Source organism: Bombina bombina, chromosome 2 (assembly GCF_027579735.1).
Source record: "Bombina bombina isolate aBomBom1 chromosome 2, aBomBom1.pri, whole genome shotgun sequence".
NCBI lineage: Eukaryota > Metazoa > Chordata > Amphibia > Anura > Bombinatoridae > Bombina > Bombina bombina.
The window spans coordinates 885,458,134-885,477,595 of NC_069500.1; positions in this window are offsets into that span (position 1 = coordinate 885,458,134).

Below are 19,462 nucleotides of genomic sequence, written 5' to 3' on the forward strand. Positions count from 1 at the left end.
CGCACACAAGTGCGGCACAATCTCACTACTTTTGCTAGTTATCAAAAAACTAGCAGGTACGCTCGGCACTTTTACGGCCCAGCGTACCTGGTTTTCAAAGCACCAGCCTGGAGGCGGCGGATCCCATAGGAATCAATGGGAGTCTGACCATAGCGAAAGTACAAGTTCGCTGCTGACAGACATCCCATTCATTCCTATGGGAGATGTCTGCACCTAACACCCTAACATGTACCCCGAGTCTAAACACCCCTAATCTGTCCCCCCTACACCGCCGCATCTAAATAAAGTTATTGCCCCCTAAACCGCCGCTCCCGGAGCCCACCGCCACCTACATTATACCTATTAACCCCTATCCTGCCCCCCTATACCGCCGCCCTCTATAATAACGTTATTAACCCCTAAACCTAAGTCTAACACTAACCCTAATGCCCCCTTTACTTAAATATTAATTAAATAAATCTAAATAATATTTCTATTATTAACTACATTAATCCTATTTAAAACTAAATGCTTACCTGTAAAATAAACCTTAATATAGCTGCAATATAAATAATAATTATATTGTAGCTATCTTAGTATTTATTTTTATTTTACAGGCAACTTTGTATTTATTTTAACTAGGTACAATAGCTATTAAATAGTTATTAACTATTTAATAGCTTACCTAGCTAAAATAAAGAGAAATTTACCTGTAAAATAAAAACTAACCTAAGTTACAATTACACCTAACACTACACTATACTTTAATATATTATTCCTATTTAAAACTAAATACTTACCTGTAAAATAAACCCTAATATAGCTACAATATAAATAATAATTACATTGTAGCTATCTTAAGATTTATATTTATTTTACAGGTAACTTTGTATTTATTTTAGCTAGTTAGAATAGTTATTAAATAGTTATTAACTATTTAATAACTACCTAGCTAAAAGAAATACAAAATTACCTGTAAAATAAATCCTAACCTAAGTTACAATTAAACCTAATACTACACTATCATTAAATTAATTAAATAAACTACCTACAAATAACTACAATCAAATACAATTGCATAAACTAACTAAAGTACAAAAAATGCCCTACCCTATTGTAAATTAAAAGGGCCATTTGTGGGGGCATGCCCCCAAAAGTTCAGCTCTTTTGCCTGTAAATGAAAAATACAACCCCCCCCAACATTAAAACCCACCACCCACATACCCCTAATCTAACCCAAACCCCCCTTGCAAAAACCTAACACTAATCCCCTGAAGATCATCCTACCTTGAGTCGTCTTCACTCAGCCGAGCAGCGATGGAACCCAAGTGGACATCCGGACCGGCAGAAGTGATCATCCAAGGGGCGCTGAAGAAATCTTCCATCCGATGAAGTCATCATCCAGGCGGCGCTGAAGAAGTCTTCGATCCGGGCGATGTCATCTTCCAAGCCGGGTCTTGAATCTTCCTTCCGCCGCCGCGGAACATCCTTCTTCACCGACGGACTACGACGAATGAAGGCTCCTTTAAGGGACGTCATCCAAGATGGCGTCCCCTCAATTCTTGAATCTTCCTTCCGCCGCCGCGGAACATCCTTCTTCACCGACGGACTACGACGAATGAAGGCTCCTTTAAGGGACGTCATCCAAGATGGCGTCCCCTCAATTCCGATTGGCTGATAGGATTCTATCAGCCAATCGGAATTAAGGTAGGAAAAATCTGATTGGCTGATTCCATCAGCCAATCAGATTCAAGTTCAATCCGATTGGCTGATCCAATCAGCCAATCAGATAGAGCTCGCATTCTATTGGCTGATCGGAACAGCCAATAGAATGCAAGCTCAATCTAATTGGCTGATTGGATCAGCCAATCGGATTGAACTTGAATCTGATTGGCTGATGGAATCAGCCAATCAGATTTTTCCTACCTTAATTCCGATTGGCTGATAGAATCCTATCAGCCAATCGGAATTGAGGGGACGCCATCTTGGATGACGTCCCTTAAAGGAGCCTTCATTCGTCGTAGTCCGTCGGTGAAGAAGGATGTTCCGCGGCGGCGGAAGGAAGATTCAAGACCCGGCTTGGAAGATGACATCGCCCGGATCGAAGACTTCTTCAGCGCCGCCTGGATGATGACTTCATCGGATGGAAGATTTCTTCAGCGCCCCTTGGATGATCACTTCTGTCGGTCCGGATGTCCACTTGGGTTCCATCGCTGCTCGGCTGAGTGAAGACGACTCAAGGTAGGATGATCTTCAGGGGATTAGTGTTAGGTTTTTGTAAGGGGGGTTTGGGTTAGATTAGGGGTATGTGGGTGGTGGGTTTTAATGTTGGGGGGGGGTTGTATTTTTCATTTACAGGCAAAAGAGCTGAACTTTTGGGGGCATGCCCCCACAAATGGCCCTTTTAAGGGCTGGTAAGGTAAACGAGCGTTGAACTTTATTTAATTTACAATAGGGTAGGGCATTTTTTTATTTTGGGGGGGTTTGTTATTTTATTAGGGGGCTTAGATTAGGTGTAAGTAGCTTAAAATTGTTGTAATATTTTTAAAATGTTTGTAACTTATTTTTTTATTTTCTGTAACTTAGCTTTTTTATTTTTTGTACTTTAGTTAGTTTATGTAATTGTATTTAATTGTAGTTATTTGTAGGTAGTTTATTTAATTAATTTAATGATAGTGTAGTATTAGGTTTAATTGTAACTTAGGTTAGGATTTATTTTACAGGTAATTTTGTATTTCTTTTAGCATGGCGGTGAAATGAAATATACCAAAATTGGCCTAGATCAATACTTGGGGTTGTCTACTACACTACACTAAAGCTAAAATTATCCCTAAAAACTTCCTACATGCTCCATAATTAACCCCTTCACTGCTGGGCATAATACATGTGTAGTGCGCAGTGGCATTTAGCAGCCTTCTAATTACTAAAAAGCAACGCCAAAAGCCATATATATCTGCTATTTCTGAACAAAGGGGATCCCAGAGAAGAATTTACAACCATTTAAGCCATAATTGCACAAGCTGTTTGTAAATAATTTCGGTGAGAAACCAAAAGTTTGTGAAAAAATTTGTAAAAAAGTGAACGATTTTTTGTATTTAATCGCATTTGGCGGTGAAATGGTGGCATGAAATATACCAAAATGGGCCTAGATGAATACTTTGGGATGTCTACTAAAAAAAAATATATACATGTCAATGGATATTCAGAGATTCCTGAAAGATATTAGTGTTCTAATGTAACTAGCGCTAATTTTGAAAAATAATGGTTTGGAAATAGCAAAGTGCTACTTGTACTTATTGCCCTATAACTTACAAAAAAAGCAAAGAACATGTAAACAATGGGTATTTCTAAACTCAGGACAAAATTTAGAAACTATTTAGCACAAGTGTTTTTTGGTGGTTGTAGATGTGTAACAGATTTTGGGGGTCATAGTTAGAAAAAGTGTGTTTTTTTTTCAATTTTTTCCTCATATTTTATAATGTTTTTTATAGTAAATTATAAGATATGATGAAAATAATGGTATCTTTAGAAAGTCCATTTAATGGCGAGAAAAACTGTATATAATATGTGTGGGAACAGTAAATGAGTAAGAGGAAAATTACAGCTAAACACAAACACAGCAGAAATGTAAAAATAGCCTTGGTCCCAAACGGACAGAAAATGGAAAAGTGCTGTGGTCATTAAGGGGTTAAAAAAAAAATCCAAAAAAGATTTGGACACATCAAGCATTATGCAAACGTGTTAGGCAAATGTCTGGGGACTGTTCTCCCATTGGTCATTTATACTTACATAGTAGTATTTACCAGGGGATGACAGGGGTCAGATTACACATTTGCTAAATCTTCATGGTCTCTCACTATTTAGGTCTCCTGCCTCTAACCCGATCTTAAGATACTGAGGAAGCATTCAAAAGGGTTTGATGGGACCTCATGTTTGAGCCAATGGAGGCATTTGGATTACCTGATTTCTTTAGGAATGCAGTGGGTTCTCTCTATTCCTTACCATCAGCCTCCAGGACTTGGGTTTTTGCTCTTCCATTTTTCAAATTAACAACGGCATGAGGCAAGGGTTCCCTCTTTCCACTCTGTTACTCTAGTTATTTTACCTCTAATTGCATATATACGTGTGAACCCTGATGTTTGGGGCATACTTCTTCATGACTATCTTCAAAAACTGGTTTATGCTATAAACATCCCTACAGTGTTGCCAAAAACTATACTTGTTTCAGTGGTCAAACACTTAAGAGTCATCTTGTAGCATGGTCCTCACTACATTATTGAAGAGAACTTAGGCTCCGTTGCTTCAGCAGTTTACTACTACACTAAATAAATGGCATTTTGGAGAAATCTCCTGGCTAGGTTGAATTGCTCCAGTGAACACGTGTCTACTACCTAAGTAGACCTATTTGCTTTGCTGCATCCCTCACAAATGACATGCACTTCTTAGTCAAGAAATATATCATGTTTGTAATACAGGTCATTTTTTTGTTTTGCTTTTTTTATTTTGAGTCATGTTGTCACTTGAAGCAATAGCACTGTATGTACACTAAATAACACATACCACAAGTCTGCTGTAACAAGCTGTAATTAATTGGCCCTTTAACTGGGTGACAACACGTAGTCGTCATTCTCTCAATGTCTTAACTGCAGATAACCATGTGACATATGTAATATGATGTTTAAATATACAATTCTAATGATCCATGGGACACAAAACCTAAATAGGACCCAGACTGCATTTCTCATACAGCATAAAAACACTAGCTCATAGTATATGATATTTTTGAATGAATAGCAACAGTGATCATAATCTTTTGATCATACCAATATCTATTCTGCACTATAGTAATGACTGATAGGTGACATGGACCTATCATTACACTTATTTTACTAATTCACATTCCTTCAGTGTGTATTCCACATAGTGTGTACATCACACCCCCAGATGATTCGCCACAAGAAACCAAGCAGCAACCAATGATGACTGGAGAATACGAGTCAAAACAATTCAACATGTGACATAATATTCAAACACTATTTCCAGGCAATCCAGGGAATTACAAATTTAAAACATAACTGAGGCCACGTTCCCTACTTAATACGTGAGTGGGTATCAATTTATGAAAACATCAGTGTCAAGGAAATATAAACAATCCTGATCTTCTTAGTATTGAACCTACGAAATAAAAATGAGTGACAGGGTCATGGACTAATCAGTATGCTCTCTAACCGCCTGACTTCCACTAATACACATTACAGGGTGGGATTAATCTTTGCATATAAACGCCAACTTTGCAGCCCCGCTCACCCCTCTGAGGAAGCAACCAGCAAAACGTGACCGAGTTAGTGGCTCTGTGTTTTTTAACTTGCTTGTTACTTGTCGTAATCAAAGTATACACCTAATCTATAAACATTACGCCAAAACAGTAATTTCAGCCACATTCCTGGCTACAAGAGATTTTCAGTAGGTTAGAGGTGGCTTCTGTTTTATAAGCCATTGGTAACCATTTAATTGTTTTCAAACATTAGTATTTTGGCCACATTTTGCGGCATACAGTGGTGGTGGCTGAGATCCCTTAAGGATAATCCTAATGTTGCGATCTATACCAAATATCTAACATATGTATAATACTTGATATTTACTTTATCTTATACAAATTTTGTGACATAAATTATACAATATTTCAACATTTGAGTGAACTACTTATGTTTTTGAAACACTTTAATAATTGCAGAAGTTATTACAGCCTCAGGTTTTTGTTACTTGGTTCTTTTTGGCACTGGGGGTTCTTCCACTCTTAACCTTACAGTAAGGGCGAGTTTGCTCTTATAACATATTTTATTATTAAGCTCACCAACAGCAAGTTACAATTTGCCCCCCCCCCCCTTTTTGTATCCACTATAATTAATATTGGTGTATGAATCCAACACAAGTAATATAGTTTTTTTAATTTTTATTGGGCAGCAAAAGGTGTGTACCTTAATTTTGCTGTCCATTGAAACTCATTTTTTCTTAATCAACTATAATAAAAAGTTCAGTTTTATATATTTTCTCAGTTATAACCTTTGTTAATATTTAAAGTTCAGTTTTATATATTTTCTCAGTTATAACCTTTGTTAATATTTAAAGTTCAGTTTTATATATTTTCTCAGTTATAACCTTTGTTAATAATTAAATTTTTGTAAAAGCAAAAATGCAGGCATGGATTCAAAAATGATAATGCAATTTATTCAAAAGCAGAAACAATCCATAAAACAAGGTTTGAAAGAACTAGGTCTTACGCGTTTCGGCTATGCCTTACTCATAGACCCTAGTCTTTCACTAACACAACATATTTATAGGCTATTTAATTACACCCACCTCCCCATTCAGTAAAAAGCCTCCCCCTTCTTAAAGGGACATAGCAATGGCTTACTAAATCATTAATGAGGTTCAATAGCAATCTATAGAATAGTATAGCAACATACTAGTACAAGTAAATATACATATATTGGAAATTTCACAAATCATTATTATTCAGGGTATATGAATACAATGTTTTATAATATATGCATAAATATCCTTGTACATACTTTGGCAGACAGTTATAACCCTATGTTTAATTGATTACTGCTAAATGGTTAGCTGACTACATATAATCTAAACAGAGCTTACATGTCTTAATATACAAACAAAACCTGATTAGGTATCACCTTTCACCAAAAGTTAATAATGTCTACATCTATATTAAAACCTTAAAGTACCTGTGTTCGTAAAGTAAAGATCCAAAAAGCTTCTCGCTTTTTTTAGTAGTGGTTCCATATCGCCACTTCTAGAAGGGTGTTTTATCGCTTCCAGAATAAACCATTTAAAGTAAAATGCGTCCCCAAAATGATGTACGATTAAATGTGTGGCTTATGCAGAACAGTGATCTGATCTGTCTATGTTATTCAGATGTTCTCTAATTCTTTCTCGTGCCTGACAAGTAGAGCACCCTAGATATTGGAGATTACATTGTTGACACCATGCTAAATATATAATAAGGATCTACAGTTAGTACATGAATAAATACTGTATACCTTTTGTGTAGTGGTAGACTGAAACGTATTACTCACCACAGTGTGTTCACAGGCCTTACATGTACAGCCCCCGCACCTGTAATGACCCTTACATTGGATCCAACTAGATAAAGTGGATCGGTCTGGTTTCTGATCTTTAATCATGCTTGGATCCAGAATATTTCCTAAGGATTTATTCTTCCTGCTTACAAATCTACAACCACCTTTGGCAACATCATGCAATACTTAATCTCCCATCAAAATTGAAAAAAGTGTTTTTTACAATATTACAAATTTGTTGGTACTGTGATGAGTATGTGGTAACAAACATTCGGCCAGATTACGAGTTTTGCGTTATGAGGGGTGCGGTACTAACTTGCACGTTATTGTCTCGCTCACTTACCTACAGCACTGGTATTACAGGTTTTCAGAAACCCGGCGTTAAAAGGCAAGAAGTGAGCGTAGAGCAAAATTGTGCTCCATACCACACTCCAATGCCAGCGCTGCTTAAGTCAGCGGTGAGCTGGTTGTACGTGCTCGTGCACGATTTCCCCATAGACATTAATGGGGAGAGCCGGCTGAAAAAAAGTCTAACACCTGCAATAAAGCAGTGTAAAGCTCAGTAACGCAGCCCCATTGATTCCTATGGGGAAACACATTTTATGTTTACACCTAACACCCTAACATGAACAATGAGTCTAAACACCCCTAATCTTACACTTATTAACAACTAATCTGCCGCCCCAACATCGCCAACACCTACATTATACTTATTAACCCCTAATCTGCCACCCCTAACATCGCCGCCATCTACCTACAATTATTAAACCCTAACCTGTCGCCCCCAACGTCGCCGCCACTATACTAAATGTATTAACCCCTAAACCTAAGTCTAACCCTAACACCCCCTAGCTTAAATATAATTAAAATAAATCTAATTAAAGCATACAATTAATAACTAAATCATTCCTATTTAAAACTAAATACTTACCTATAAAATAAACCCTAAGCTAGCTACAATATAACTAATAGTTACATTGCAGCTATCTTAGGTCTTATTTTTATTTTACAGGCAAGTTTATATTTATTTTAACTAGGTAGAATAGTTACTAAATAGTTATTAACTATTTAATAACTACCTAGCTAAAATAAATACAAATTTACCTGTAAAATTAAACCTAACCTGAATTACAATAACACCTAACACTACAATAAAATAAATTACCTAAATTAAATACAATTACCTAAATTACAACCCCCCCCCACTAAATTACACAAATTAAAAAACTAATTACAAGATATTTAAACTAATTACACCTAATCTAATAGCCCTATCAAATTAAAAAACAAACAAACAAAAAAAAAAACCCTAGCCTAAACTAAACTACCAATAGCCCTAAAAAGGGCCTTTTGCGGGGCATTGCCCCAAAGAAATCATCTTTTACCTGAAAATAAAATAAAATACAAACAACCCCCCAACAGTACAACCCACCACCCACACAACCAACCCCCCAAATAAAACCCTAACTAAAAAAACCTAAGCTCCCCATTGCCTTTAAAAGGGCATTTCAATGGGCATTGCCCTTAAAAGGGCATTTAGCTCTATTGGGGCCCAAAGCTCTAACCTAAAAATAAAACCCACCCAATAAACCCTTAAAAAAACCTAACACTAACCCCCTGAAGATCCACTTACAGTTTTGAAGATCCGACATCAATCCTCCACGAAGCCAGGAAAAGTCCTCATCGAAGCGGCAAGAAGTCCTCAACAAAGTCGGGAGGTCTTCAATCAACCCAGGAGAAGTGGTCCTCCAGACGGGCAGAAGTCTTCATCCAGACGGCATCTATCTTCATCCATCCGGTGCGGAGCGAGTCCATCTTTAAGACATCTGGCGCGGAGCATCCTCTTCCAATGACGAGTTACTTGCGACGACTAAAATGTGTATTTGAGCACATTTTAGAAGATCACCTTTTTGTCCTACTTACGTCAGTTTAGCATCTAACGGCGCAGTATATGTAATACCCCAATGTGCGAGGTGAAATTATGGGCGTTGCGGGTTTCCACACTTGCACCGAAGCCTGCGCCGTATATTTAATCGCGCCCTACACTTTTACATCTTATTTTTTTTGGTTACAAGTTTTTCTTGGAGAACGAGCAACACATTATGTAAATTAGCAAATAATAAAAAAAGAGCTCACTATGGTATTTTTTTTAAAAAAAAATTCTACTAGTGGAAAACCTATTAAAATAGGAAATTGAATTATTTTCTTGCATGCTGAATATAAAGTAGAATGCAATTTAAAACCTATTGTAGTTGTCTTCATGAGGTATAGTGTAAGCCATAAACTTTGAGCGGCCTAATCTTGGCTTGGACACGTGTGCAAATCTAGCTCGTAAAAGAGAAGTCTTACTGCATACAGAAACCTCTGAACTTCCTTGTACATTTGTTCAGCTGATATAAATTAACTTTGTCCTGTAACAAACCAGTTTGGATAAAATAATTACTTGACTGCTATGCAGTGCCCAGGATTTGTGGTTTAATTTCATAGATATTCTTACTCCAAAAAATAACATAAAGCTCAAACCACATAATTTGCTCCAATGTTACAAAATGGAAACTTAGATTCAAGTTTCTTGCTATGTTCCACTCATTATTTAAGCAATGATTTAGCATGAATAAAAAAGGTTAATTTTTGTTCAACAGTGCATCAGTGATTCTCAACCAGGTTGTCTAGACAAACTAGGGCACTGGTTTTCAAACCTGTCCTAAGGCCTCCCCAACAGGCCAGGTTTTCAGGATTACCTTGGGTGAGAGCAGATGAAATTACAATGTTTACTAAACAGCTGATTATTTCACCTGTGATATAGTTCATATATCCTCAAAATCTGTCTTGAAAACCAGTGTACTAGGGTGTAGGGTTGCCACCTCAGCCATGTTTTCCTGGACACTTATGAGTTACACATGCTGCAGGGTGTGCAGGAAGGAACATGTATTGTGTTTCTGGACAGCACGATTCATATTCCTCCCTGCACACCCTGCAGCATGTTCTGTATTTTAAGGGACGGGTGGCAACCCTACTATGGTGTCAAAATTCTACTGACCAGTGTAAAAATAGTTCTGTGATGGATGATTAAGAGAACCCATGAAAATGGTTCTGACATAGTTATAAAATGGGAACACAATGCTGAATATGGAATAACTTGTGTTAACTTTGTTTTTAGCTTCATTTTAAAGGGATAGTAAATTCAAAATGAAACCTTCATGATTCAGATTGAATATACAATTTTAAGCAACTCCAATTTGTTTTATCAAATTTTCTTTGTTTTCTTAGTATCCTTTGTAGAAGAGTAGGCTCAGGTGCATCAATGCACTAATGGGAGCTAACTGAACATATCTGGTGAACCAATGAAAAGAGGCATATGTTTATATTCACCAATCACCAGCTAGCTTTCAGCAGTAGACTGCTGTTTCTGTGCCTACCTAGGTATGTTCAACAAAAGATACCATGAAAATGAAGTAAATTTGATAACCGGAGCAAATTGGAAAGTTGTATTTGAAATTGTGTGTTCTATCATGGAAGTTTAATTTTGACTATTAATAAGTTCAGAAAAGCAATTCCATATCTATTACAGTTTTTTTTTCTTTTGAAGTAGGAAATACAGATGTTGCATTATTTTTAAAGGGATGAAAGTTAGATTTTTTTTTTGTTAGATCATGTCATTTTAGCACTACCTTGGTACCAGCCGTACTCCCTGGCTCCCGAGGGGTAACTCTGTATTTAACCCTTTTGTGGAGGGTTAAGCAAATAGATTTGCAGGGTCAGTAGTGCTAAAAAAAAAAATCTCTAACAAATTAGAGCTTGTAACCCATGCACTTTGAAGTCCCTTGAAAGAGAATTAATAACTTGCTAGAATAGAATACTGATTTAAGAAAAAAGGATTTTTTTTGTTGAATAGGAAAATTCTTAATTGATAACAATTATTGTAAGATTATGATGTAGAGCAAGTCTAAAAGAAAGGAATACAGACTGCTCTTATGTAATGAATCTTGTTATATGATACTGTTTAAACTAGGAATTTTGATCTCTCAACCCCCCCACTAAAATAATATATATCAATCACTCATCTAATGTCTCATCTCACTAGAAATCCAAATATTAATGTTATTGAAGACTTTAGAGGGAACTCTAACTCATTGCTTCTACATAATTAAATGGCTATACATCAATTTAATATGGGTGATGCAATAAGAATAGCTTATATAGAATAAAAGTGCATGCAGTATTTGTATCTAACCAGTTGGCCAAAGTATTTTGGTCCCGAAAAAAAATCCATTTAGCATAGAGTTAATCCATCTCAAGTGGCACAACATAGGTTTCTTACATAATTTTTTTTTTTAAATCATTACCTCTATGTATTGGTATTTTAAATCCACCAGTTTTCAAATTTTATTTTACTTGGTTTAACCATGGCGGCCATCTTTGTGTCATGGTGCACAACAACTTTTGGTTATACAGATGCTTATGGAAACCTCAATATCTCAGCTGAGGATGGTCTTAGCTCCTTGAAACACACTGATCTTTAGAGCAGGTTACAAGGTACATTAAAATATATAAATATTTTGCAAAATCTTGCACCTTAGACTTGCAGGCCCATTTATCAAAGGGCTTGCGGACCTCGATAAATGCGGAGAGCAATACGCTCTCCGCATTTAACATTGCACCAGCAGCTCACAAGAGCTGCTGGTGCAACGCCGCCCCCTGCTGACTCGCGGCCAATCGGCCGCCAGCAGGGAGCTGTCAATCAACCCGATCGTATTCGATCGGGTTGATGTCCGGCGATTCCTGTCCGCCTGTTCAGAGCAGGCGGACAGGGTTATGGAGCAGCGGTCTTTAGACCGCTGCTTCATAAGTTGTGTTTCTGGCGAGTCTGAAGACTCGCCAGAAACACGGCCCTTCAAGCTCCGTACGGAGCTTGATAAATGGGCCTGTTGTAACGTAAGTCCTAATGTAATGATCAAGATCGCTGAAAGTTCCACTTTTAGGGTCAATTTATAATGGGAAGGGATCGAGTATCAGTCCAAACATTATTTAGGGAGTACCTAGGTGAGAATAGTGTGCATACAGAACATTTCAGGTTTTAGACTTCTCTTTAAAAAAAAAAATTTCGGGGGGGGGGCAGAGTGTGCAATTTTTAACAATTCCCCTGAATTTTGTGTTTATCTCTGGTGGTGGAACCTGAAATGTTCAGATACACGTCCTCTATGGTAGCATTCTGCAGTAAAAATTGAGTTTGAGCTTCCCCTGGTTAGAAGTAGGACTATTTAAAATCTGGGGAAAGGCCAACTTTATTCATGCGTTTTTAGAAGTAAACGGATGTAATATAAGCATAACAAATAATACAAATGAACAGTATTTTATAGTAATTAGGTTTATGCTTGTCAATTAGGTCTAAAATATTACTAGATTTGATGGTAGCAACATTAAAGCATGATCTATCATGTTGGTACAGTCACAAGCATGAGATTAGGGCAGGAAGACCTGTCTCTGCATTTCTGGGCTGCCCAAACCTGCAAGGGTGTGGACAAAGCTTTTCATGTTGGCGGCATTCATATGAGTTAGATCAGATGTTAGGAGCTGAAAGGGACATGAAACCCACATTTTTCCGATCATGATTTAGAAAGAACATGCAATTATAAACAACTTTCTAATTTACTTCTATTCTCTATTTTGCTTCAGTCTCTTGATATCCTTTGCCAAAAAGCATAACTAGATAGGCTCAGTAGCTGCTGATTGGTGGCTGCACATAGATGCCTCGTGTGATTGGCTCACCCATGTGCATTGCTATTTCTTCTGTAAAGGATATCTAAAGAATGAAGAAAATGATATAATAGAAGTAAATTGGAATTGTATTCTCTGAGTCATTAAAGAAATATTTTGGGTTTAATGTCCCTTTAAGTGTGTTAGTTTCAAGTGATGCGTGAATAGATTTGATCCATATCTGGAAATTAGGTGTTTTACAAAGGAACTGTGTCATAAACAGCTATCGTGGTGTTTATTCTGTGTTTAAAAATAGTAAGTGACTACAGCTCAGAAGAAGAGGAGTTTACTAAAATCAATTACACAAGGACTACGAGAAAATTTGAAAAGAAATATCCTTTAAAACTTGTCCCTGATAGGTCACTGTGTCCCTTCAGCTACAAAAAAAAAATGCTTTTGATTGAAAAACAAACACATATGGATCAGAGTGAGGACTATATATTACCCAAAGATTCTCTTCAGAAGGTTGAATCCGCTTGTGCTGCTCTTGGTGTATCCGCTGCATCCAAGTGTAAATAAAAGACAAAGTGCTATGAGAGCTAAAGTAGGAAAGATTTCAGAAACTTTGAAAATCTATGTCAAAATTGAGGAAGTAACTGAGCTGAGACTCAAGGTCAGGTTTGATAAGTGAGAGAATTTCGGGTATACGAAAATGTCACAATTTTCAAGTGGTATCAGAGAGCCCTATCGGGTGCTTCTTTACATCTGCATCACTAGAGTTCGAAGAGCATGCAGTGATGAAATCTTTCTCCCTGATCCTATGGGATGACTGTGCCTCTTGTGTCTATGATGACCACTGGTGGTTAGGCTTCAATGAGGACATCAGCAAATAAAACTGTGTAGGTTTTTGTAAAATTCTTCCACCCACCTTGGCCAAAAGCATCATTCAAGATATCTGCTGAGGACAAAGTGGGGTTTCCCATGAACAATGTTCCCAGCAAACTGACACCTGCTGAGTTGACTACTGCCACAGGATGCTCCCACAACCTTTCCCAAAATGTATGAATAAAGTAGGCTTTTCCCAGACTTCTACTTGCCCTACCTCTGCAACCAGTGGAATCTCAATTTTTTTTTTTTACAGCAGAATGCTACCATAGAGGACTTATATATGTGAAAATCTCAGGTTCCTATGGTTCACCAACAGAGATAATCAACCTGTAAGTGAGGGAAATGTTAAATATTGCACTTTCTTGCACCAATAATAAAACAAACAGAAGTCTTAGGGGCCTAGTTATCAAGCCGTCAACCTCAAATACGCTGGAATTCCGCAGTGTATTTGTGGCGAGGCTGATTCGCCTTAGTTATCAAAGGCTAGACATGGGCAAAAGTAGAATTTTGTGACGTAAGCTTCGATCCGCCGGACTCAGTCCGACACAGATCGATTCTTACGTCACTCCAGATGTTCCGCACACAAGTGCTGCACAATCTGACTACTTTTGGTAGTTATCAAAAAACTAGCAGGTACGCTCGGCACTTTTCCGGCCCAGCGTACCTGGTTTTCAATCCGCCACCCTGGAGGCGGCGGATCCCATAGGAATCAATGGGAGTCTGACCATAGCGAAAGTACAAGTTCGCTGCTGCCAGACATCCCATTGATTCCTATGGGAGCTGTCTACACCTAACACCCTAACATGTACCCCGAGTCTAAACACCCCTAATCTGTCCCCCCCCTACACCGCCGCAACTAAATAAAGTTATTAACCCCTAAACCGCCGCTCCCGGAGCCCACCGCAAGCTACTCTATACATATTAACCCCTAAACCGCCGCTCCCTGACCCCGCCGCAACTATAATAAATGTATTAACCCCTAAACCGCCACTCCCGGACACCGCCCCAACCTACATTATACCTTTTAACCCCTATCCTGCCCCCCCTATACCGCCGCCCTCTATAATAAAGTTATTAACCCCTATCCTGCTGATCCCGCACCTCGCCGCAACTAAATAAATAGTTTAACCCCTAAACCGCTGCTCCAGGACCCTGCCGCAACCTATATTAAATTTATTAACCCCTAATCTGCCCCCCCTACACCGTCCCCACCTATAATACATTTATTAACCCCTATCCTGCCCCCCACTACACCGCTGCCACTGTAATAAATTTATTAACCCCTAAACCTAAGTTTAACACTAACCCTAACACCCCCCTAACTTAAATATTAATTAAATAAATATAAATAATATTTCTATTATTAACTAAATTAATCCTATTTAAAACTAAATACTTACCTGTAAAATAAAAATAAATCCTAAGATAGCTACAATAAAATTATTATTTATATTGTAGCTATATTAGGGTTTATTTTAAAGGTAACTTTCAATTTATTTTAACCAGGTACAATAGCTATTAAATAGTTATTAACTATTTAATAGCTACCTAGCTAAAATAAAGAGAAATTTACCTGTAAATTAAAACTAACCTAAGTTACAATTACACCTAACACTACACTATACTTAAATAAATTATTCCTATTTAAAAAAAAATTTAATTAAATAAATCTAAATAATATTTATATTATGAACTAAGTTAATCCTATTTAAAACTAAATACTTACCTTTAAAATAAACCCTAATATAGCTACAATGTAATTAATAATTACATTGTAGCTATTTTAGGATTTATTTTTATTTTACAGGTAACTTTGTATTTATTTTAGCTAGTAAGAATAGTTATTAAATAGTTATTAACTATTTAATAACTACCTAGCTAAAAGAAATACAAAATTACCTGTAAAATAAATCCTAACCTAAGTTACAATTAAACCTAACACTACACTATCATTAAATAAATTAAATACAAATAACTACAATTAAATACAATTACATAAACTAACTAAAGTACAAAAAAGAAAAAAATTGGTTAAAAACATTTAAAAAATATTACAACAATTTTAAGCTAATTACACCTAATCTTAGCCCCCTAATAAAATAACAAAGCCCCCCAAAATAAAAAAATTCCCTACCCTATTCTACATTAAAAAAGTTCAAAGCTCTTTTACCTTACCAGCCCTTAAAAGGGCCTTTTGTGGGGCATGCCCCAAAGAAAACTGCTCTTTTGCCTGTAAAAGAAAAATACAACCCCCCCCAACATTAAAACCCACCACCCACATACCCCTAATCTAACCCAAACCCCCCTTAAAATAACCTAACACTAATCCCCTGAAGATCATCCTACCTTTAGTCGTCTTCACTCAGCCGAGCCACCGATGGAACTGAAGAGGAGATCCGGAGCGGCAGAAGTGATCCTCCAAGGGGCGATGAAGAAATCTTCCATCCGATGAAGCGCCAACAGGTTTCGCAGCGCTATGAACATGGGTGGTATATAAAAGCGATTACAGGGATCAAATGGGTGAAGGGTCCTGCCAAGAGTTGCACTGTTGTAGTCGGCTCTTTTGAAGGTGGACTACAAACAGCTGGGCTCATAGGCTTACATGCTTTGGGGGTTTAAGGGGATAGCAGTGGAGATAGGAAGGTTAGTGTAGGTTGTAAGCGTCCCTGAATAGTAGAGTCTTCAGGGAGCACTTGAAGCTTTTAAAACTATGGGAGATTCTTCTGGAGCGAGGCAGAGAGTTCTATAAGATGGGAGCCAGTCTTGAGAAATCTTGTAGACAGTAATGTGAGGAGGTAACAAGAGAGGAGGAGAGTAGGAGATCATGAGCGGAGCGAAGGGGCGGGATGGAGAGTTTCTGGAGACAAGGTCTGAGATGTAGGGGGGAGCAATGCAATTGAGGGCTTTGTGTGTCAGAGTGAGCATTTTGAGTTTAATCCTGGAGGCAAGAGGAAGCCAGTGAAGGGATTGCCAGAGAGGTGCAGCAGATGAAGAGCGACGTGCAAGGAAGATGAGCCTGGCAGAGGCATTCATTATGGATTGTAAAGGAGCTAGGTGGCAGCTAGGGAGACCAGAGAGGATAGAGTTGCAGTAGTCGAGGCGGGAAAGGATGAGAGAGTGGATTAAAATCTTTGTTGTGTCTTGTGTAAGAAAATGTCTAATTTTAGCAATGTTTTTAAGGTGGAAGCGGCAGGCTTTAGCCAAGGACTGAATGTGAGGAGTGAAAAAAGATCTGAGTCAAGTGTGACCCCAAGACATCGGGCATGTGCGGTTGGGGTAATGATGGAGTTGTGAACAGTAATAGAGACATGGGGGTGGAGATTTTTAAAGAAGGGTGGAAAATAAGGAGCTCAGTTTTGGAGAGATTTAGCTTGAGGTAGTGAGAGGACATCCAAGATGAGATATGTGAGAGACGGTTAGTGAAACAGGTTTAGCTTTCAACTAAGAATACCAAGAGTACAAAGCAAAATTGGTGATAAAAGTCAGTTGTTTAAAATTGCATGCCCTATTTGAAACATGAAAGTTTTTTTTGGACTTGACGGTCCCTTTAAGTTCTAAGTCTAAGGAACGTGATTTTGCAAAATGTTTACAAATTTTCATGTACACTGTAATATGCTATAAAGATATTTTTTGTTTCAAGGAGCTAGGACCATCCTGAGCTGAGATATTTAGCTCTCCATAAACATCTGTATCACCAAAATTTCTCGTGCACCATGACACAAAAATGGCTGTAGTAGTTAAACCAAGTAAAATAAAATAAAAAAACTGGTAGTTTTGCAGTACCGTTACATAGAGATAATCACTCAAAAAAAATAGTAAAATTAACATAGGTCAAACGACTAATTATTGGACCATTTGAGATAGGCTGACCCCATACAGATTTTATTTATTTATTTATTTATTTCAGAATAGTTCACATGAACACTTTTGATATTTTTCATGTTTAGTTTTTATTAAAAAAAAAAAAACAATGGAAAAAAACAAACAAACCACTTTTTAAATCCGAATGAGATGACCCTTGCATATCAGTTTAAAGGGACAGTAAACCCTTTGATGTTTTTATTATAAAATATTTAATTATATAAAGTAAAAAAGTTTCAGTAAATATTTATTTTGTCCTAAAAGGTATACAAGGTGATAATGCATTAAAAAAATGTCACTCACCCATCGTTATTACAAAACATCAGAAAAAATATTTGAATTACAGCCCCTTTAAGAGAATGTGCATATTTTTCTTTTGAGATAAAATGGTTTTAAATACAGTTTTAAACAACTTTGATTGTGTTTTTTCCATGTTTATAAATAATAGCACATACATGCCTTGTGTATGGAATTTAGTACATATTAAATCAAACCTTGATTATAGATCAATTACAAATTCTAAAGTCTTTTAATGAAAATATAAATAATTCTGAATATATTATGTAGTTCTTGTTCTGTAGGAATAACTGCATGAAATAATCAGTTCATGTAATTTTGAATATATGCAATTTGTTAAATTCTGCATTTTTAAAAAGCTTTCCAATTTGCCTAATAAAATTTAAAAAAAAAATTGAGATCCAGAAAAGATTACACACAGTTAAACAAGCTTTATATAAGCTGATATAGTCTGGTTTTCATGGATGTTAGGGACTTGACATTCCATATATAACTTTGCTGATGTATCATATAAGGAGAAAAGCCAAAGAGGCGCAGAGTTCAGGTTTCACATTTGGGACATTTCCAGAAACACTATTTCCAGATGTGAAATTCAAGCAAATGTTCTGCAATTAGTGAACAGGTACTGAACAAAATCATGTAGACGTTGCTAGTAGTGTGCATTTTGATAGCTTTTAAATAAATTATGTTGTGTTTTTGTTTTTATCGTCAAAGGCAAGGAAAGTCAAATTGTTTATATTGCTAAAGTGTGAAGTTTATTAACCTAGGCCTGCCATTTGTTAATTCAGATTTTAAGAGACCAAATTTAATTCAGATTCCGAGGCCAATTTTAGCACTAATGTGTTATATGTAACTCTGGCGTAAACAGATAATAAGATATTTTTAAAACTGTTGGGCTATAGCTTAAAGGACCAGTCAACACAGTTGATTTGCATAATCAACAAATGCAAGATAACAAGACAATGCAATAGCACTTAGCCTGAACTTCAAATTAGTAGTAGATTTTTTTTCTGACAATTTTAAAAGTTATGTCTATTTCCACTCCCCCTGTACCATGTGACAGCCATCAGCCAATTACAAATGCATACACGTACCATGTGACAGCAATCAGCCATTCACAAATGCATACACGCTTATTCTTGCACATGCTCAGTAGGAGCTGGTGACTCAAAAAGTTTAAATATAAAAAGACTGTGCACATTTTGTTAATGGAAGTAAATTGGAAAGTTGTTTAAAATTGCATGCTCTATCTGAATAATGAAAGCTTAATTTTGATTGAGTGTCCCTTTAAAACTTTATTTTATAGGTCTGCCTGTTTAAAGTTTTAGAAAATTATTCCATGGCAAATTACAACAATTAGCTTAATGAAATGCATGAATTATTACCTTGAAAAATCCTACTAAGTAAATTACCATTTTTAGAGTCAGCAACTTATACTCAATGATCTGTTTAAAAGTTACGTTTCAAAGAGTTTATTCATCAACCTGATTTTCTTTTAATGGAAAAAAAGCTCATTAGTCTGTACTTATGATAACTTTCCAATTTACACTAGTATAAAGTTTCTACTTTAACCAGAGATGAAAATAATTCTAATAGTAGAGGAGCTCTGCTTAAAGTGAATGTAAATTTTGATGCTAAAGTGC